At 45.2% G+C, this 21,235-nt stretch overlaps 2 non-coding genes across 2 annotated transcripts; both read right to left on the minus strand.

Moving 5' to 3' along the window:
- Positions 1-16,711: 16,711 nt before the first annotated feature.
- On the minus strand, positions 16,712-16,784 carry TRNAF-GAA (transfer RNA phenylalanine (anticodon GAA)). The gene has a single exon. It is a non-coding gene; the product is annotated as a tRNA-Phe (tRNA).
- Positions 16,785-20,851: 4,067 nt separating this feature from the next.
- On the minus strand, positions 20,852-20,924 carry TRNAF-GAA (transfer RNA phenylalanine (anticodon GAA)). Its single transcript has one exon. It is a non-coding gene; the product is annotated as a tRNA-Phe (tRNA).
- Positions 20,925-21,235: the final 311 nt, after the last annotated feature.

The following is a 21,235-nucleotide window of genomic DNA, read 5'->3' on the forward strand; positions in this document are numbered from 1 at the left end:
GCCAAGCTCACATTTTTCTGCAAAAAGGCAGGCTTCCGTGGGCCTAATGTTTGAGCGTAAAAAAATGATGACGCCGGATAACCCTCTTGCCCAACGGTTGGCGGCTGGCTTGTCAGAACTCATAGCCCGCCAACTACTGCCATATAAACTGGTGGACTCGGAGGCCTTTCGCAAATTTGTGGCCATTGGAACACCACAATGGAAGGTCCCAGGAAGGAAGTATTTCTCAGAGAAGGGCATCCCAGAGCTATATGGCCATGTTCAGCGGCAAGTGAATGTATCTCTGGCACACAGTGTCGGTGCCAAGATACATCTGACCACAGACACGTGGTCTAGCAAACACGGGCAGGGAAGGTATATCAGTTTTACTGCCCACTGGGTGAACCTTCTGACGGCCGTCAAGCATGTAACCCGTGGCACCCGTGTAGATTTGGTTTTACCGCCACGGATTGCATGCAGGCCTGACTCTTCTTCTCCTCCTCCTACTCCATCCTCCTCCCTCTCCTCCTCAGCTGCCTCCTCCTTTTCCGCTGCTAGCGTCTCTTCCACTGCACCGCCCAAGCTCCCCAGAACCTATTCCACATGCCAGGTGAGACGTTGCCATGCCGTGCTGCGTCTGTTGTGCCTGGAAGCAAAGAGCCACACTGGCCCGGCACTCCTTTCAGCTTTGCGTTCACAGGCAGATGAGTGGCTAACACCGCTCAATTTGACAGTTGGTAAAGTGGTGTGTGACAACGGTGCCAATCTGCTTAGCGCATTGAAACAGGGCAAAATCACGCACGTGCCGTGCATGGCACACGTCTTAAACTTGGTCGTGCAGCGATTCCTTGTCAAATACCCTGGGGTCCAGGACATCTTGCGGCAGGCAAGGAAAATCTCGGCCCATTTCAGAAGATCTTACACGGCCATGGCTCGCCTTGCTGACATTCAGCGGCGACACCATCTGCCGGTCAGACGTCTTATTTGCGATTGCCCGACGCGATGGAACTCAACCTTCTATATGCTTGATAGGCTGCTCCAGCAGAAACGTGCAGTTAACGTCTACCTGTATGAACTCTGCGAAAGAAACGGTTCTGGGGAGCTGGGTTTTTTTTCACCGCGCCAGTGGCTGCTCATGCGCGACACATGCAGACTTCTGCGGCCATTTGAGGAGATCACCAAACTGGTCAGTCGCAGCCATGGCGCCATCAGTGACATGGTACCTTATGCCTTCTTTCTGGAGCGTGCATTGCGTCGTGTCATTGATCAGGCTGTGGAGGAGCAGGAGCGGGAAGATGAGGAAGTCGCAATGCTGGATGAATTCCCAGGGGGGGCTACTCTATCTGAGACAAGTCAACAACAGGAGTCTGATGAGGAGTCAGAGGAGGATGGTGCCGGGGCGGATGAGCAGGAGCAAGAAGAGCATGCTTTAAACCTTTCTGGGATCCCTGTTGTGCGAGGATGGGGAGAGGAGAATGAAGAGGACGACATTATCCTGGATGATGAGCAGGAGCCAGGCCACCACACCGCTTCCACTTTAGTGCAAATGGGGGCCTTCATGCTCCAGTGTTTTAATAGGGACCCCCGTATAAAAAGCATGAGGGTCAAGGACCAGTACTGGGTGGCAACGTACTTAGACCCCCGGTACAAACACAAAATGGCGGAAATGTTACCGCCGTCGCAGAGGGCTGTCAGAATGCAGCACTTCCAGGCCTTGCTTCGAGAAATGCTGCATTCTGCTTTTGCGTGCGCTGGCAGAGGAGCAATTCCCACTCCCAGAGAAGGATTTGCGGGTACCAATCCAACAGCGCCTGCAAGAAGAGGCCGGTTTGAAGATGTGTTGGTGACTTCGGATATGAGGTCATTCTTTCAGCCGACCCATCGACAGGTGTCATCCGGATCCAGCATCAGGGAACGCCTAGACCGTCAGGTGTCCGACTACATTGGGTTAACGGCCGATGTGGACGCTCTGAGGAGTGATGAACCCCTAGACTACTGGGTGGGCAGGCTTGACCTCTGGCCAGAGCTTGCCCAATTTGCAATCGAACTGTTGGCTTGCCCCTCATCCAGTGTCCTGTCCGAAAGGACGTTCAGCGCAGCAGGGGGGATTGTGACCGATAAGCGTACTCGCCTAGCTCACCACAGTGTTAACTACCTCACATTTCTAAAAATGAATGAGGCATGGATCTCGGAGGAATTCAACACATGTGACCAGTAGACCATGTATATGTCTATAAACTATTTTTTTAATCAAGCACACAGACCTTCTTAATTCATTTGGCTCACTTCCTTGACCCAAAAAAGCACACCGTACTATATGCCCCTACCCTCCTCTTTGAAGAGGTTGAGCGGTGTCATATTTCTACTGGGGCTGCTTATGATATCCCTGTGCTGTGCTGACTTCCTCCTGGGGGTTCTTATTATGAAGGGATCACACTATCCCTGTGCTGTGCTGACTTCCTCCTGGGGGTTCTTATTATGAGGGGATCACACCATCCCTGTGCTGTGCTGACTTCCTCCTGGGGCTGCTTACGGTGCTGCTGTCAGTGCTGTATGTCACGGTGCTGCTGTCAGCGCTGTATGTCACGGTGCTGCTGTCAGCGCTGTATGTCACGGTGCTGCTGTCAGCGCTGTATGTCACGGTGCTGCTGTCAGCGCTGTATGTCACGGTGCTGCTGTCAGCGCTGTATGTCACGGTGCTGCTGTCAGCGCTGTATGTCACGGTGCTGCTGTCAGCGCTGTATGTCACGGTGCTGCTGTCAGCGCTGTATGTCACGGTGCTGCTGTCAGTGCTCTGTATTACGGTGCTGCTGTCAGATGCCTCTATCACGGTGCATGTGTCATTCCGGTATGTCACGCTGCTGGTGATCATCTCCTGCACCCTCTTCTTTGCCTACCCTGGTCCCTGACCTTCCCTCTCCTCCATTGCCTTCATTAGCTCCATAGTCCTGAATTGTTAGAACAATTTCCCAAATAAAATAAAAATGCTTGTAGTTATCGATCCCAAATTCACCTCATACATGTATTATGTCATTGTCCAGATGGTGGGACTACGTTTTACCCCCTAATAATTACCACGTGGCCGCAAATTCGACATGAAGGTTTGCAAAGTTCGCCTCCCATTGAAGTCAATGGGGCCCGCGGCGAACGTTCGGTTTCGCGAACGTTTGGGTCCGTTCGCATTTCGCGTTCGCGAAACGTCCCGTCGGAAGTTCGTCCATCACTATTTCCAGCATAGTTTTCAGTTTCTCCCCTGATTTTTACTTTCCGTTTCTAAGGACTACACATCAAAAAAGTCATTTTTCTTTCAAATGCGGCTAGGTCTTGTTCCCACGGCTTTCATTGGTATATTGCAGGTGAAAATGAAACATGCTGGACTTTTCTTCCCAAGGCTCTGCAGAACTATGCGTTGGTGTACAAATGTCCTATGAAGAAGAAGGGATATTTTGACTTGTCCTTGCACATTGGCTGAGAAAAGCATAAACTGCGGGATGTTGCACAATTGCGTTTCTGCTGAGCCCCAGACCTTAGTCTGCTCTAAACAACTTTCTCAAACTCCTGCTTGGTCTTCCTTTTCTTGTCAGAAAGCGGTACACCAAAAGGAGCAGGTACAGTTGCCGAAACCCGGGATCGAACCAGGGACCTTTAGATCTTCAGTCTAACGCTCTCCCAACTGAGCTATTTCGGCCTTTTCTGCCTAATCTTGATGACAATTCTGGGGTACCATGTGCTGGTGTGAAGGAATGACAATGACGAGTGACATTTTTATGTCTATGCATTTAGCCGGAAAGGAAAACAGGCAGCAAGATACTTTATTTTGTTCCAGGTGAAACTAAGCAACCACCCTGTTAGGGCAACAGGCACATGAGAAGCAAAAGAATCAAACACGCACTGGCCTAATTCATGGGAAAGTCATATAATCAAAGGTAGGGTAATCCCTGTTCAGGATACAACAATTGCCGAAACCCGGGATCGAACCAGGGACCTTTAGATCTTCAGTCTAACGCTCTCCCAACTGAGCTATTTCGGCACTTTAGAAAGCGTTTGTCCAGGAGACACGTGGCACCGTGCATCGACTCGAAGGGGTCATTGAGCCCTTAAAGGAGGTTTATAGTCACAGCATCCACTTTTATTTGATAACATCAGCATTGTACCCACAGTAAAAACAATAGTTATTTTTGACAAGCTCGGTTCAAAAATCTCCTTTCATGTTGTGATTGATGCCTGTCTGCTGGCCATCTATTTCCACAACTTCCTAGATTTCCAGCATAGTTTTCAGTTTCTCCCCTGATTTTTACTTTCCGTTTCTAAGGACTACACATCAAAAAAGTCATTTTTCTTTCAAATGCGGCTAGGTCTTGTTCCCACGGCTTTCATTGGTATATTGCAGGTGAAAATGAAACATGCTGGACTTTTCTTCCCAAGGCTCTGCAGAACTATGCGTTGGTGTACAAAAGTCCTATGAAGAAGAAGGGATATTTTGACTTGTCCTTGCACATTGGCTGAGAAAAGCATAAACTGCGGGATGTTGCACAATTGCGTTTCTGCTGAGCCCCAGACCTTAGTCTGCTCTAAACAACTTTCTCAAACTCCTGCTTGGTCTTCCTTTTCTTGTCAGAAAGCGGTACACCAAAAGGAGCAGGTACAGTTGCCGAAACCCGGGATCGAACCAGGGACCTTTAGATCTTCAGTCTAACGCTCTCCCAACTGAGCTATTTCGGCCTTTTCTGCCTAACCTTGATGACAATTCTGGGGTACCATGTGCTGGTGTGAAGGAATGACAATGACGAGTGACATTTTTATGTCTATGCATTTAGCCGGAAAGGAAAACAGGCAGCAAGATACTTTATTTTGTTCCAGGTGAAACTAAGCAACCACCCTGTTAGGGCAACAGGCACATGAGAAGCGAAAGAATCAAACACGCACTGGCCTAATTCATGGGAAAGTCATATAATCAAAGGTAGGGTAATCCCTGTTCAGGATACAACAATTGCCGAAACCCGGGATCGAACCAGGGACCTTTAGATCTTCAGTCTAACGCTCTCCCAACTGAGCTATTTCGGCACTTTAGAAAGTGCTTGTCCAGGAGACACGTGGCACCGTGCGTCGACTCGAAGGGGTCATTGAGCCCTTAAAGGAGGTTTATAGTCACAGCATCCACTTTTATTTGATAACATCAGCATTGTACCCACAGTAAAAACAATAGTTATTTTTGACAAGCTCGGTTCAAAAATCTCCTTTCATGTTGTGATTGATGCCTGTCTGCTGGCCATCTATTTCCACAACTTCCTAGATTTCCAGCATAGTTTTCAGTTTCTCCCCTGATTTTTACTTTCCGTTTCTAAGGACTACACATCAAAAAAGTCATTTTTCTTTCAAATGCGGCTAGGTCTTGTTCCCACGGCTTTCATTGGTATATTGCAGGTGAAAATGAAACATGCTGGACTTTTCTTCCCAAGGCTCTGCAGAACTATGCGTTGGTGTACAAATGTCCTATGAAGAAGAAGGGATATTTTGACTTGTCCTTGCACATTGGCTGAGAAAAGCATAAACTGCGGGATGTTGCACAATTGCGTTTCTGCTGAGCCCCAGACCTTAGTCTGCTCTAAACAACTTTCTCAAACTCCTGCTTGGTCTTCCTTTTCTTGTCAGAAAGCGGTACACCAAAAGGAGCAGGTACAGTTGCCGTAACCCGGGATCGAACCAGGGACCTTTAAATCTTCAGTCTAACGCTCTCCCAACTGAGCTATTTCGGCCTTTTCTGCCTAATCTTGATGACAATTCTGGGGCTATTTCGGCACTTTAGAAAGCGTTTGTCCAGGAGACACGTGGCACCGTGCGTCGACTCGAAGGGGTCATTGAGCCCTTAAAGGAGGTTTATAGTCACAGCATCCACTTTTATTTGATAACATCAGCATTGTACCCACAGTAAAAACAATAGTTATTTTTGACAAGCTCGGTTCAAAAATCTCCTTTCATGTTGTGATTGATGCCTGTCTGCTGGCCATCTATTTCCACAACTTCCTAGATTTCCAGCATAGTTTTCAGTTTCTCCCCTGATTTTTTCTTTCCGTTTCTAAGGACTACACATCAAAAAAGTCATTTTTCTTTCAAATGCGGCTAGGTCTTGTTCCCACGGCTTTCATTGGTATATTGCAGGTGAAAATGAAACATGCTGGACTTTTCTTCCCAAGGCTCTGCAGAACTATGCGTTGGTGTACAAATGTCCTATGAAGAAGAAGGGATATTTTGACTTGTCCTTGCACATTGGCTGAGAAAAGCATAAACTGCGGGATGTTGCACAATTGCGTTTCTGCTGAGCCCCAGACCTTAGTCTGCTCTAAACAACTTTCTCAAACTCCTGCTTGGTCTTCCTTTTCTTGTTAGAAAGCGGTACACCAAAAGGAGCAGGTACAGTTGCCGAAACCCGGGATCGAACCAGGGACCTTTAGATCTTCAGTCTAACGCTCTCCCAACTGAGCTATTTCGGCCTTTTCTGCCTAATCTTGATGACAATTCTGGGGTACCATGTGCTGGTGTGAAGGAATGACAATGACGAGTGACAATTTTATGTCTATGCATTTAGCCGGAAAGGAAAACAGGCAGCAAGATACTTTACTTTGTTCCAGGTGAAACTAAGCAACCACCCTGTTAGGGCAACAGGCACATGAGAAGCGAAAGAATCAAACACGCATTGGCCTAATTCATGGGAAAGTCATATAATCAAAGGTAGAGTTATCCCTGTTCAGGATACAACAATTGCCAAAACCCGGGATCGAACCAGGGACCTTTAGATCTTCAGTCTAACGCTCTCCCAACTGAGCTATTTCGGCACTTTCAAAAGCGTTTGTCCAGGAGACACGTGGCACCGTGCGTCGACTCGAAGGGGTCATTGAGCCCTTAAAGGAGGTTTATAGTCACAGCATCCACTTTTATTTGATAACATCAGCATTGTACCCACAGTAAAAACAATAGTTATTTTTGACAAGCTCGGTTCAAAAATCTCCTTTCATGTTGTGATTGATGCCTGTCTGCTGGCCATCTATTTCCACAACTTCCTAGATTTCCAGCATAGTTTTCAGTTTCTCCCCTGATTTTTACTTTCCGTTTCTAAGGACTACACATCAAAAAAGTCATTTTTCTTTCAAATGCGGCTAGGTCTTGTTCCCACGGCTTTCATTGGTATATTGCAGGTGAAAATGAAACATGCTGGACTTTTCTTCCCAAGGCTCTGCAGAACTATGCGTTGGTGTACAAATGTCCTATGAAGAAGAAGGGATATTTTGACTTGTCCTTGCACATTGGCTGAGAAAAGCATAAACTGCGGGATGTTGCACAATTGCGTTTCTGCTGAGCCCCAGACCTTAGTCTGCTCTAAACAGCTTTCTCAAACTCCTGCTTGGTCTTCCTTTTCTTGTCAGAAAGCGGTACACCAAAAGGAGCAGGTACAGTTGCCGAAACCCGGGATCGAACCAGGGACCTTTAGATCTTCAGTCTAACGCTCTCCCAACTGAGCTATTTCGGCCTTTTCTGCCTAACCTTGATGACAATTCTGGGGTACCATGTGCTGGTGTGAAGGAATGACGAGTGACATTTTTATGTCTATGCATTTAGCCGGAAAGGAAAACAGGCAGCAAGATACTTTACTTTGTTCCAGGTGAAACTAAGCAACCACCCTGTTAGGGCAACAGGCACATGAGAAGCGAAAGAATCAAACACGCACTGGCCTAATTCATGGGAAAGTCATATGATCAAAGGGAGGGTTATCCCTGTTCAGGATACAACAATTGCCGAAACCCGGGATCGAACCAGGGACCTTTAGATCTTCAGTCTAACGCTCTCCCAACTGAGCTATTTCGGCACTTTAGAAAGCATTTGTCCAGGAGACACGTGGCACCGTGCGTCGACTCGAAGGGGTCATTGAGCCCTTAAAGGAGGTTTATAGTCACAGCATCCACTTTTATTTGATAACATCAGCATTGTACCCACAGTAAAAACAATAATTATTTTTGACAAGCTCGGTTCAAAAATCTCCTTTCATGTTGTGATTGATGCCTGTCTGCTGGCCATCTATTTCCACAACTTCCTAGATTTCCAGCATAGTTTTCAGTTTCTCCCCTGATTTTTACTTTCCGTTTCTAAGGACTACACATCAAAAAAGTAATTTTTCTTTCAAATGCGGCTAGGTCTTGTTCCCACGGCTTTCATTGGTATATTGCAGGTGAAAATGAAACATGCTGGACTTTTCTTCCCAAGGCTCTGCAGAACTATGCGTTGGTGTACAAATGTCCTATGAAGAAGAAGGGATATTTTGACTTGTCCTTGCACATTGGCTGAGAAAAGCATAAACTGCGGGATGTTGCACAATTGCGTTTCTGCTGAGCCCCAGACCTTAGTCTGCTCTAAACAACTTTCTCAAACTCCTGCTTGGTCTTCCTTTTCTTGTCAGAAAGCGGTACACCAAAAGGAGCAGGTACAGTTGCCGAAACCCGGGATCGAACCAGGGACCTTTAGATCTTCAGTCTAACGCTCTCCCAACTGAGCTATTTCGGCCTTTTCTGCCTAATCTTGATGACAATTCTGGGGTACCATGTGCTGGTGTGAAGGAATGACAATGACGAGTGACATTTTTATGTCTATGCATTTAGCCGGAAAGGAAAACAGGCAGCAAGATACTTTACTTTGTTCCAGGTGAAACTAAGCAACCACCCTGTTAGGGCAACAGGCACATGAGAAGCGAAAGAATCAAACACGCACTGGCCTAATTCATGGGAAAGTCATATAATCAAAGGTAGGGTTATCCCTGTTCAGGATACAACAATTGCCGAAACCCGGGATCGAACCAGGGACCTCTAGATCTTCAGTCTAACGCTCTCCCAACTGAGCTATTTCGGCACTTTAGAAAGCGCTGGTCCAGGAGACACGTGGCACCGTGCGTCGACTCGAAGGGGTCATTGAGCCCTTAAAGGAGGTTTATAGTCACAGCATCCACTTTTATTTGATAACATCAGCATTTTACCCACAGTAAAAACAATAGTTATTTTTGACAAGCTCGGTTCAAAAATCTCCTTTCATGTTGTGATTGATGCCTGTCTGCTGGCCATCTATTTCCACAACTTCCTAGATTTCCAGCATAGTTTTCAGTTTCTCCCCTGATTTTTACTTTCCGTTTCTAAGGACTACACATCAAAAAAGTCATTTTTCTTTCAAATGCGGCTAGGTCTTGTTCCCACGGCTTTCATTGGTATATTGCAGGTGAAAATGAAACATGCTGGACTTTCCTTCCCAAGGCTCTGCAGAACTATGCGTTGGTGTACAAATGTCCTATGAAGAAGAAGGGATATTTTGACTTGTCCTTGCACATTGGCTGAGAAAAGCATAAACTGCGGGATGTTGCACAATTGCGTTTCTGCTGAGCCCCAGACCTTAGTCTGCTCTAAACAACTTTCTCAAACTCCTGCTTGGTCTTCCTTTTCTTGTCAGAAAGCGGTACACCAAAAGGAGCATGTACAGTTGCCGAAACCCGGGACCTTTAGATCTTCAGTCTAACGCTCTCCCAACTGAGCTATTTCGGCCTTTTCTGCCTAATCTTGATGACAATTCTGGGGTACCATGTGCTGGTGTGAAGGAATGACAATGACGAGTGACATTTTTATGTCTATGCATTTAGCCGGAAAGGAAAACAGGCAGCAAGATACTTTACTTTGTTCCAGGTGAAACTAAGCAACCACCCTGTTAGGGCAACAGGCACATGAGAAGCGAAAGAATCAAACACGCACTGGCCTAATTCATGGGAAAGTCATATAATCAAAGGTAGAGTTATCCCTGTTCAGGATACAACAATTGCCGAAACCAGGGATCGAAGCAGGGACCTTTAGATCTTCAGTCTAACGCTCTCCCAACTGAGCTATTTCGGCACTTTAGAAAGCGTTTGTCCAGGAGACACGTGGCACCGTGCGTCGACTCGAAGGGGTCATTGAGCCCTTAACGGAGGTTTATAGTCACAACATCCACTTTTATTTGATAACATCAGCATTGTACCCACAGTAAAAACAATAGTTATTTTTGACAAGCTCGGTTCAAAAATCTCCTTTCATGTTGTGATTGATGCCTGTCTGCTGGCCATCTATTTCCACAACTTCCTAGATTTCCAGCATAGTTTTCAGTTTCTCCCCTGATTTTTACTTTCCGTTTCTAAGGACTACACATCAAAAAAGTCATTTTTCTTTCAAATGCGGCTAGGTCTTGTTCCCACGGCTTTCATTGGTATATTGCAGGTGAAAATGAAACATGCTGGACTTTTCTTCCCAAGGCTCTGCAGAACTATGCGTTGGTGTACAAATGTCCTATGAAGAAGAAGGGATATTTTGACTTGTCCTTGCACATTGGCTGAGAAAAGCATAAACTGCGGGATGTTGCACAATTGCGTTTCTGCTGAGCCCCAGACCTTAGTCTGCTCTAAACAACTTTCTCAAACTCCTGCTTGGTCTTCCTTTTCTTGTCAGAAAGCGGTACACCAAAAGGAGCAGGTACAGTTGCCGAAACCCAGGATCGAACCAGGGACCTTTAGATCTTCAGTCTAACGCTCTCCCAACTGAGCTATTTCGGCCTTTTCTGCCTAATCTTGATGACAATTCTGGGGTACCATGTGCTGGTGTGAAGGAATGACAATGTCGAGTGACATTTTTATGTCTATGCATTTAGCCGGAAAGGAAAACAGGCAGCAAGATACTTTACTTTGTTCCAGGTGAAACTAAGCAACCACCCTGTTAGGGCAACAGGCACATGAGAAGCGAAAGAATCAAACACGCACTGGCCTAATTCATGGGAAAGTCATATAATCAAAGGTAGAGTTATCCCTGTTCAGGATACAACAATTGCCGAAACCCGGGATCGAACCAGGGACCTTTAGATCTTCAGTCTAACGCTCTCCCAACTGAGCTATTTCGGCACTTTAGAAAGCGTTTGTCCAGGAGCCACGTGGCACCGTGCGTCGACTCGAAGGGGTCATTGAGCCCTTAACGGAGGTTTATAGTCACAACATCCACTTTTATTTGATAACATCAGCATTGTACCCACAGTAAAAACAATCGTTATTTTTGACAAGCTCGGTTCAAAAATCTCCTTTCATGTTGTGATTGATGCCTGTCTGCTGGCCATCTATTTCCACAACTTCCTAGATTTCCAGCATAGTTTTCAGTTTCTCCCCTGATTTTTACTTTCCGTTTCTAAGGACTACACATCAAAAAAGTCATTTTTCTTTCAAATGCGGCTAGGTCTTGTTCCCACGGCTTTCATTGGTATATTGCAGGTGAAAATGAAACATGCTGGACTTTTCTTCCCAAGGCTCTGCAGAACTATGCGTTGGTGTACAAATGTCCTATGAAGAAGAAGGGATATTTTGACTTGTCCTTGCACATTGGCTGAGAAAAGCATAAACTGCGGGATGTTGCACAATTGCGTTTCTGCTGAACCCCAGACCTTAGTCTGCTCTAAACAACTTTCTCAAACTCCTGCTTGGTCTTCCTTTTCTTGTCAGAAAGCGGTACACCAAAAGGAGCAGGTACAGTTGCCGAAACCCGGGATCGAACCAGGGACCTTTAGATCTTCAGTCTAACGCTCTCCCAACTGAGCTATTTCGGCCTTTTCTGCCTAACCTTGATGACAATTCTGGGGTACCATGTGCTGGTGTGAAGGAATGACAATGACGAGTGACATTTTTATGTCTATGCATTTAGCCGGAAAGGAAAACAGGCAGCAAGATACTTTACTTTGTTCCAGGTGAAACTAAACAACCACCCTGTTAGGGCAACAGGCACATGAGAAGTGAAAGAATCAAACACGCACTGGCCTAATTCATGGGAAAGTCATATAATCAAAGGTAGAGTTATCCCTGTTCAGGATACAACAATTGCCGAAACCCGGGATCGAACCAGGGACCTTGAGATCTTCAGTCTAACGCTCTCCCAACTGAGCTATTTCGGCACTTTAGAAAGCGTTTGTCCAGGAGACACGTGGCACCGTGCGTCGACTCGAAGGGGTCATTGAGCCCTTAAAGGAGGTTTATAGTCACAGCATCCACTTTTATTTGATAACATCAGCATTGTACCCACAGTAAAAACAATAGTTATTTTTGACAAGCTCGGTTCAAAAATCTCCTTTCATGTTGTGATTGATGCCTGTCTGCTGGCCATCTATTTCCACAACTTCCTAGATTTCCAGCATAGTTTTCAGTTTCTCCCCTGATTTTTACTTTCCGTTTCTAAAGACTACACATCAAAAAAGTCATTTTTCTTTCAAATGCGGCTAGGTCTTGTTCCCACGGCTTTCATTGGTATATTGCAGGTGAAAATGAAACATGCTGGACTTTTCTTCCCAAGGCTCTGCAGAACTATGCGTTGGTGTACAAATGTCCTATGAAGAAGAAGGGATATTTTGACTTGTCCTTGCACATTGGCTGAGAAAAGCATAAACTGCGGGATGTTGCACAATTGCGTTTCTGCTGAGCCCCAGACCTTAGTCTGCTCTAAACAACTTTCTCAAACTCCTGCTTGGTCTTCCTTTTCTTGTCAAAAAGCGGTACACCAAAAGGAGCAGGTACAGTTGCCGAAACCCGGGATCGAACCAGGGACCTTTAGATCTTCAGTCTAACGCTCTCCCAACTGAGCTATTTCGGCCTTTTCTGCCTAATCTTGATGACAATTCTGGGGTACCATGTGCTGGTGTGAAGGAATGACAATGACGAGTGACATTTTTATGTCTATGCATTTAGCCGGAAAGGAAAACAGGCAGCAAGATACTTTACTTTGTTCCAGGTGAAACTAAGCAACCACCCTGTTAGGGCAACAGGCACATGAGAAGCGAAAGAATCAAACACGCACTGGCCTAATTCATGGGAAAGTCATATAATCAAAGGTAGAGTTATCCCTGTTCAGGATACAACAATTGCCGAAACCAGGGATCGAAGCAGGGACCTTTAGATCTTCAGTCTAACGCTCTCCCAACTGAGCTATTTCGGCACTTTAGAAAGCGTTTGTCCAGGAGACACGTGGCACCGTGCGTCGACTCGAAGGGGTCATTGAGCCCTTAACGGAGGTTTATAGTCACAACATCCACTTTTATTTGATAACATCAGCATTGTACCCACAGTAAAAACAATAGTTATTTTTGACAAGCTCGGTTCAAAAATCTCCTTTCATGTTGTGATTGATGCCTGTCTGCTGGCCATCTATTTCCACAACTTCCTAGATTTCCAGCATAGTTTTCAGTTTCTCCCCTGATTTTTACTTTCCGTTTCTAAGGACTACACATCAAAAAAGTCATTTTTCTTTCAAATGCGGCTAGGTCTTGTTCCCACGGCTTTCATTGGTATATTGCAGGTGAAAATGAAACATGCTGGACTTTTCTTCCCAAGGCTCTGCAGAACTATGCGTTGGTGTACAAATGTCCTATGAAGAAGAAGGGATATTTTGACTTGTCCTTGCACATTGGCTGAGAAAAGCATAAACTGCGGGATGTTGCACAATTGCGTTTCTGCTGAGCCCCAGACCTTAGTCTGCTCTAAACAACTTTCTCAAACTCCTGCTTGGTCTTCCTTTTCTTGTCAGAAAGCGGTACACCAAAAGGAGCAGGTACAGTTGCCGAAACCCAGGATCGAACCAGGGACCTTTAGATCTTCAGTCTAACGCTCTCCCAACTGAGCTATTTCGGCCTTTTCTGCCTAATCTTGATGACAATTCTGGGGTACCATGTGCTGGTGTGAAGGAATGACAATGTCGAGTGACATTTTTATGTCTATGCATTTAGCCGGAAAGGAAAACAGGCAGCAAGATACTTTACTTTGTTCCAGGTGAAACTAAGCAACCACCCTGTTAGGGCAACAGGCACATGAGAAGCGAAAGAATCAAACACGCACTGGCCTAATTCATGGGAAAGTCATATAATCAAAGGTAGAGTTATCCCTGTTCAGGATACAACAATTGCCGAAACCCGGGATCGAACCAGGGACCTTTAGATCTTCAGTCTAACGCTCTCCCAACTGAGCTATTTCGGCACTTTAGAAAGCGTTTGTCCAGGAGCCACGTGGCACCGTGCGTCGACTCGAAGGGGTCATTGAGCCCTTAACGGAGGTTTATAGTCACAACATCCACTTTTATTTGATAACATCAGCATTGTACCCACAGTAAAAACAATCGTTATTTTTGACAAGCTCGGTTCAAAAATCTCCTTTCATGTTGTGATTGATGCCTGTCTGCTGGCCATCTATTTCCACAACTTCCTAGATTTCCAGCATAGTTTTCAGTTTCTCCCCTGATTTTTACTTTCCGTTTCTAAGGACTACACATCAAAAAAGTCATTTTTCTTTCAAATGCGGCTAGGTCTTGTTCCCACGGCTTTCATTGGTATATTGCAGGTGAAAATGAAACATGCTGGACTTTTCTTCCCAAGGCTCTGCAGAACTATGCGTTGGTGTACAAATGTCCTATGAAGAAGAAGGGATATTTTGACTTGTCCTTGCACATTGGCTGAGAAAAGCATAAACTGCGGGATGTTGCACAATTGCGTTTCTGCTGAACCCCAGACCTTAGTCTGCTCTAAACAACTTTCTCAAACTCCTGCTTGGTCTTCCTTTTCTTGTCAGAAAGCGGTACACCAAAAGGAGCAGGTACAGTTGCCGAAACCCGGGATCGAACCAGGGACCTTTAGATCTTCAGTCTAACGCTCTCCCAACTGAGCTATTTCGGCCTTTTCTGCCTAACCTTGATGACAATTCTGGGGTACCATGTGCTGGTGTGAAGGAATGACAATGACGAGTGACATTTTTATGTCTATGCATTTAGCCGGAAAGGAAAACAGGCAGCAAGATACTTTACTTTGTTCCAGGTGAAACTAAACAACCACCCTGTTAGGGCAACAGGCACATGAGAAGCGAAAGAATCAAACACGCACTGGCCTAATTCATGGGAAAGTCATATAATCAAAGGTAGAGTTATCCCTGTTCAGGATACAACAATTGCCGAAACCCGGGATCGAACCAGGGACCTTGAGATCTTCAGTCTAACGCTCTCCCAACTGAGCTATTTCGGCACTTTGGAAAGCGTTTGTCCAGGAGACACGTGGCACCGTGCGTCGACTCGAAGGGGTCATTGAGCCCTTAAAGGAGGTTTATAGTCACAGCATCCACTTTTATTTGATAACATCAGCATTGTACCCACAGTAAAAACAATCGTTATTTTTGACAAGCTCGGTTCATAAATCTCCTTTCATGTTGTGATTGATGCCTGTCTGCTGGCCATCTATTTCCACAACTTCCTAGATTTCCAGCATAGTTTTCAGTTTCTCCCCTGATTTTTACTTTCCGTTTCTAAGGACTACACATCAAAAAAGTCATTTTTCTTTCAAATGCGGCTAGGTCTTGTTCCCACGGCTTTCATTGGTATATTGCAGGTGAAAATGAAACATGCTGGACTTTTCTTCCCAAGGCTCTGCAGAACTATGCGTTGGTGTACAAATGTCCTATGAAGAAGAAGGGATATTTTGACTTGTCCTTGCACATTGGCTGAGAAAAGCATAAACTGCGGGATGTTGCACAATTGCGTTTCTGCTGAGCCCCAGACCTTAGTCTGCTCTAAACAACTTTCTCAAACTCCTGCTTGGTCTTCCTTTTCTTGTCAGAAAGCGGTACACCAAAAGGAGCAGGTACAGTTGCCGAAACCCGGGATCGAACCAGGGACCTTTAGATCTTCAGTCTAACGCTCTCCCAACTGAGCTATTTCGGCCTAACCTTGATGACAATTCTGGGGTACCATGTGCTGGTGTGAAGGAATGACAATGACGAGTGACATTTTTATGTCTATGCATTTAGCCGGAAAGGAAAACAGGCAGCAAGATACTTTATTTTGTTCCAGGTGAAACTAAGCAACCACCCTGTTAGGGCAACAGGCACATGAGAAGCGAAAGAATCAAACACGCACTGGCCTAATTCATGGGAAAGTCATATAATCAAAGGTAGGGTAATCCCTGTTCAGGATACAACAATTGCCGAAACCCGGGATCGAACCAGGGACCTTTAGATCTTCAGTCTAACGCTCTCCCAACTGAGCTATTTCGGCACTTTAGAAAGCGTTTGTCCAGGAGACACGTGGCACCGTGCGTCGACTCGAAGGGGTCATTGAGCCCTTAAAGGAGGTCTATAGTCACAGCATCCACTTTTATTTGATAACATCAGCATTGTACCCACAGTAAAAACAATAGTTATTTTTGACAAGCTCGGATTAAAAAATCTCCTTTCATGTTGTGATTGATGCCTGTCTGCTGGCCATCTATTTCCACAACTTCCTAGATTTCCAGCATAGTTTTCAGTTTCTCCCCTGATTTTTACTTTCCGTTTCTAAGGACTACACATCAAAAAAGTCATTTTTCTTTCAAATGCGGCTAGGTCTTGTTCCCACGGCTTTCATTGGTATATTGCAGGTGAAAATGAAACATGCTGGACTTTTCTTCCCAAGGCTCTGCAGAACTATGCGTTGGTGTACAAATGTCCTATGAAGAAGAAGGGATATTTTGACTTGTCCTTGCACATTGGCTGAGAAAAGCATAAACTGCGGGATGTTGCACAATTGCGTTTCTGCTGAGCCCCAGACCTTAGTCTGCTCTAAACAACTTTCTCAAACTCCTGCTTGGTCTTCCTTTTCTTGTCAGAAAGCGGTACACCAAAAGGAGCAGGTACAGTTGCCGAAACCCGGGATCGAACCAGGGACCTTTAGATTTTCAGTCTAACGCTCTCCCAACTGAGCTATTTCGGCCTTTTCTGCCTAATCTTGATGACAATTCTGGGGTACCATGTGCTGGTGTGAAGGAATGACAATGACGAGTGACATTTTTATGTCTATGCATTTAGCCGGAAAGGAAAACAGGCAGCAAGATACTTTACTTTGTTCCAGGTGAAACTAAGCAACCACCCTGTTAGGGCAACAGGCACATGAGAAGCGAAAGAATCAAACACGCACTGGCCTAATTCATGGGAAAGTCATATAATCAAAGGTAGGGTAATCCCTGTTCAGGATACAACAATTGCCGAAACCCAGGATCGAACCAGGGACCTTTAGATCTTCAGTCTAACGCTCTCCCAACTGAGCTATTTCAGCACTTTAGAAAGCATTTGTCCAGGAGACACGTGGCACCGTGCGTCGACTCGAAGGGGTCATTGAGCCCTTAAAGGAGGTCTATAGTCACAGCATCCACTTTTATTTGATAACATCAGCATTGTACCCACAGTAAAAACAATAGTTATTTTTGACAAGCTCGGATTAAACAATCTCCTTTCATGTTGTGATTGATGCCTGTCTGCTGGCCATCTATTTCCACAACTTCCTAGATTTCCAGCATAGTTTTCAGTTTCTCCCCTGATTTTTACTTTCCGTTTCTAAGGACTACACATCAAAAAAGTCATTTTTCTTTCAAATGCGGCTAGGTCTTGTTCCCACGGCTTTCATTGGTATATTGCAGGTGAAAATGAAACATGCTGGACTTTTCTTCCCAAGGCTCTGCAGAACTATGCGTTGGTGTACAAATGTCCTATGAAGAAGAAGGGATATTTTGACTTGTCCTTGCACATTGGCTGAGAAAAGCATAAACTGCGGGATGTTGCACAATTGCGTTTCTGCTGAGCCCCAGACCTTAGTCTGCTCTAAACAACTTTCTCAAACTCCTGCTTGGTCTTCCTTTTCTTGTCAGAAAGCGGTACACCAAAAGGAGCAGGTACAGTTGCCGAAACCCGGGATCGAACCAGGGACCTTTAGATCTTCAGTCTAACGCTCTCCCAACTGAGCTATTTCGGCCTTTTCTGCCTAAACTTGATGACAATTCTGGGGTACCATGTGCTGGTGTGAAGGAATGACAATGACGAGTGACATTTTTATGTCTATGCATTTAGCCGGAAAGGAAAACAGGCAGCAAGATACTTTACTTTGTTCCAGGTGAAACTAAGCAACCACCCTGTTAGGGCAACAGGCACATGAGAAGCGAAAAGAATCAAACACGCACTGGCCTAATTCATGGTAAAGTCATATAATCAAAGGTAGAGTTATCCCTGTTCAGAATACAACAATTGCACAAAACCATGGATCGAACCAGGGACCTTTAGATCTTCAGTCTAACGCTCTCCCGACTGAGCCATTTCGGCACTTTAGAAAGCGTTTGTCCAGGAGACACGTGGCACCGTGCGTCGACTCGAAGGGGTCATTGAGCCCTTAAAGGAGGTTTATAGTCACAGCATCCACTTTTATTTGATAACATCAGCATTGTACCCACAGTAAAAACAATAGTTATTTTTGACAAGCTCGGTTCAAAAATCTCCTTTCATGTTGTGATTGATGCCTGTCTGCTGGCCATCTATTTCCACAACTTCCTAGATTTCCAGCATAGTTTTCAGTTTCTCCCCTGATTTTTACTTTCCGTTTCTAAGGACTACACATCAAAAAAGTCATTTTTCTTTCAAATGCGGCTAGGTCTTGTTCCCACGGCTTTCATTGGTATATTGCAGGTGAAAATGAAACATGCTGGACTTTTCTTCCCAAGGCTCTGCAGAACTATGCGTTGGTGTACAAATGTCCTATGAAGAAGAAGGGATATTTTGACTTGTCCTTGCACATTGGCTGAGAAAAGCATAAACTGCGGGATGTTGCACAATTGCGTTTCTGCTGAGCCCCAGACCTTAGTCTGCTCTAAACAACTTTCTCAAACTCCTGCTTGGTCTTCCTTTTCTTGTCAGAAAGCGGTACACCAAAAGGAGCAGGTACAGTTGCCGAAACCCGGGATCGAACCAGGGACCTTTAGATCTTCAGTCTAACGCTCTCCCAACTGAGCTATTTCGGCCTTTTCTGCCTAACCTTGATGACAATTCTGGGGTACCATGTGCTGGTGTGAAGGAATGACAATGACGAGTGACATTTTTATGTCTATGCATTTAGCTGGAAAGGAAAACAGGCAGCAAGATACTTTACTTTGTTCCAGGTGAAACTAAACAACCACCCTGTTAGGGCAACAGGCACATGAGAAGCGAAAGAATCAAAAACGCACTGGCCTAATTCATGGGTTAGTCATATAATCAAAGGTAGGGTAATCCCTGTTCAGGATACAACAATTGCCGAAACCCAGGATCGAACCAGGGACCTTTAGATCTTCAGTCTAACGCTCTCCCAACTGAGCTATTTCGGCACTTTAGAAAGCGTTTGTCCAGGAGACACGTGGCACCGTGCGTCGACTCGAAGGGGTCATTGAGCCCTTAAAGGAGGTTTATAGTCACAGCATCCACTTTTATTTGATAACATCAGCATTGTACCCACAGTAAAAACAATAGTTATTTTTGACAAGCTCGGTTCAAAAATCTCCTTTCATGTTGTGATTGATGCCTGTCTGCTGGCCATCTATTTCCACAACTTCCTAGATTTCCAGCATAGTTTTCAGTTTCTCCCCTGATTTTTACTTTCCGTTTCTAAGGACTACACATCAAAAAAGTCATTTTTCTTTCAAATGCGGCTAGGTCTTGTTCCCACGGCTTTCATTGGTATATTGCAGGTGAAAATGAAACATGCTGGACTTTTCTTCCCAAGGCTCTGCAGAACTATGCGTTGGTGTACAAATGTCCTATGAAGAAGAAGGGATATTTTGACTTGTCCTTGCACATTGGCTGAGAAAAGCATAAACTGCGGGATGTTGCACAATTGCGTTTCTGCTGAGCCCCAGACCTTAGTCTGCTCTAAACAACTTTCTCAAACTCCTGCTTGGTCTTCCTTTTCTTGTCAGAAAGCGGTACACCAAAAGGAGCAGGTACAGTTGCCGAAACCCGGGATCGAACCAGGGACCTTTAGATCTTCAGTCTAACGCTCTCCCAACTGAGCTATTTCGGCCTTTTCTGCCTAACCTTGATGACAATTCTGGGGTACCATGTGCTGGTGTGAAGGAATGACAATGACGAGTGACATTTTTATGTCTATGCATTTAGCCGGAAAGGAAAACAGGCAGCAAGATACTTTATTTTGTTCCAGGTGAAACTAAGCAACCACCCTGTTAGGGCAACAGGCACATGAGAAGCGAAAGAATCAAACACGCACTGGCCTAATTCATGGGAAAGTCATATAATCAAAGGTAGGGTAATCCCTGTTCAGGATACAACAATTGCCGAAACCCGGGATTGAACCAGGGACCTTTAGATCTTCAGTCTAACGCTCTCCCAACTGAGTTATTTCGGCACTTTAGAAAGCGTTTGTCCAGGAGACACGTGGCACCGTGCGTCGACTCGAAGGGGTCATTGAGCCCTTAAAGGAGGTCTATAGTCACAGCATCCACTTTTATTTGATAACATCAGCATTGTACCCACAGTAAAAACAATAGTTATTTTTGACAAGCTCGGATTAAAAAATCTCCTTTCATGTTGTGATTGATGCCTGTCTGCTGGCCATCTATTTCCACAACTTCCTAGATTTCCAGCATAGTTTTCAGTTTCTCCCCTGATTTTTACTTTCCGTTTCTAAGGACTACACATCAAAAAAGTCATTTTTCTTTCAAATGCGGCTAGGTCTTGTTCCCACGGCTTTCATTGGTATATTGCAGGTGAAAATGAAACATGCTGGACTTTTCTTCCCAAGGCTCTGCAGAACTATGCGTTGGTGTACAAATGTCCTATGAAGAAGAAGGGATATTTTGACTTGTCCTTGCACATTGGCTGAGAAAAGCATAAACTGCGGGATGTTGCACAATTGCGTTTCTGCTGAGCCCCAGACCTTAGTCTGCTCTAAACAACTTTCTCAAACTCCTGCTTGGTCTTCCTTTTCTTGTCAGAAAGCGGTACACCAAAAGGAGCAGGTACAGTTGCCGAAACCCGGGATCGAACCAGGGACCTTTAGATTTTCAGTCTAACGCTCTCCCAACTGAGCTATTTCGGCCTTTTCTGCCTAATCTTGATGACAATTCTGGGGTACCATGTGCTGGTGTGAAGGAATGACAATGACGAGTGACATTTTTATGTCTATGCATTTAGCCGGAAAGGAAAACAGGCAGCAAGATACTTTACTTTGTTCCAGGTGAAACTAAGCAACCACCCTGTTAGGGCAACAGGCACATGAGAAGCGAAAGAATCAAACACGCACTGGCCTAATTCATGGGAAAGTCATATAATCAAAGGTAGGGTAATCCCTGTTCAGGATACAACAATTGCCGAAACCCAGGATCGAACCAGGGACCTTTAGATCTTCAG

This window comes from Lithobates pipiens, unplaced genomic scaffold (assembly GCF_037356315.1).
Source record: "Lithobates pipiens isolate NorthernLeopardFrog02 unplaced genomic scaffold, aLitPip1_a1.2 Scaffold_18, whole genome shotgun sequence".
Taxonomy (NCBI): Eukaryota; Metazoa; Chordata; class Amphibia; order Anura; family Ranidae; genus Lithobates; species Lithobates pipiens.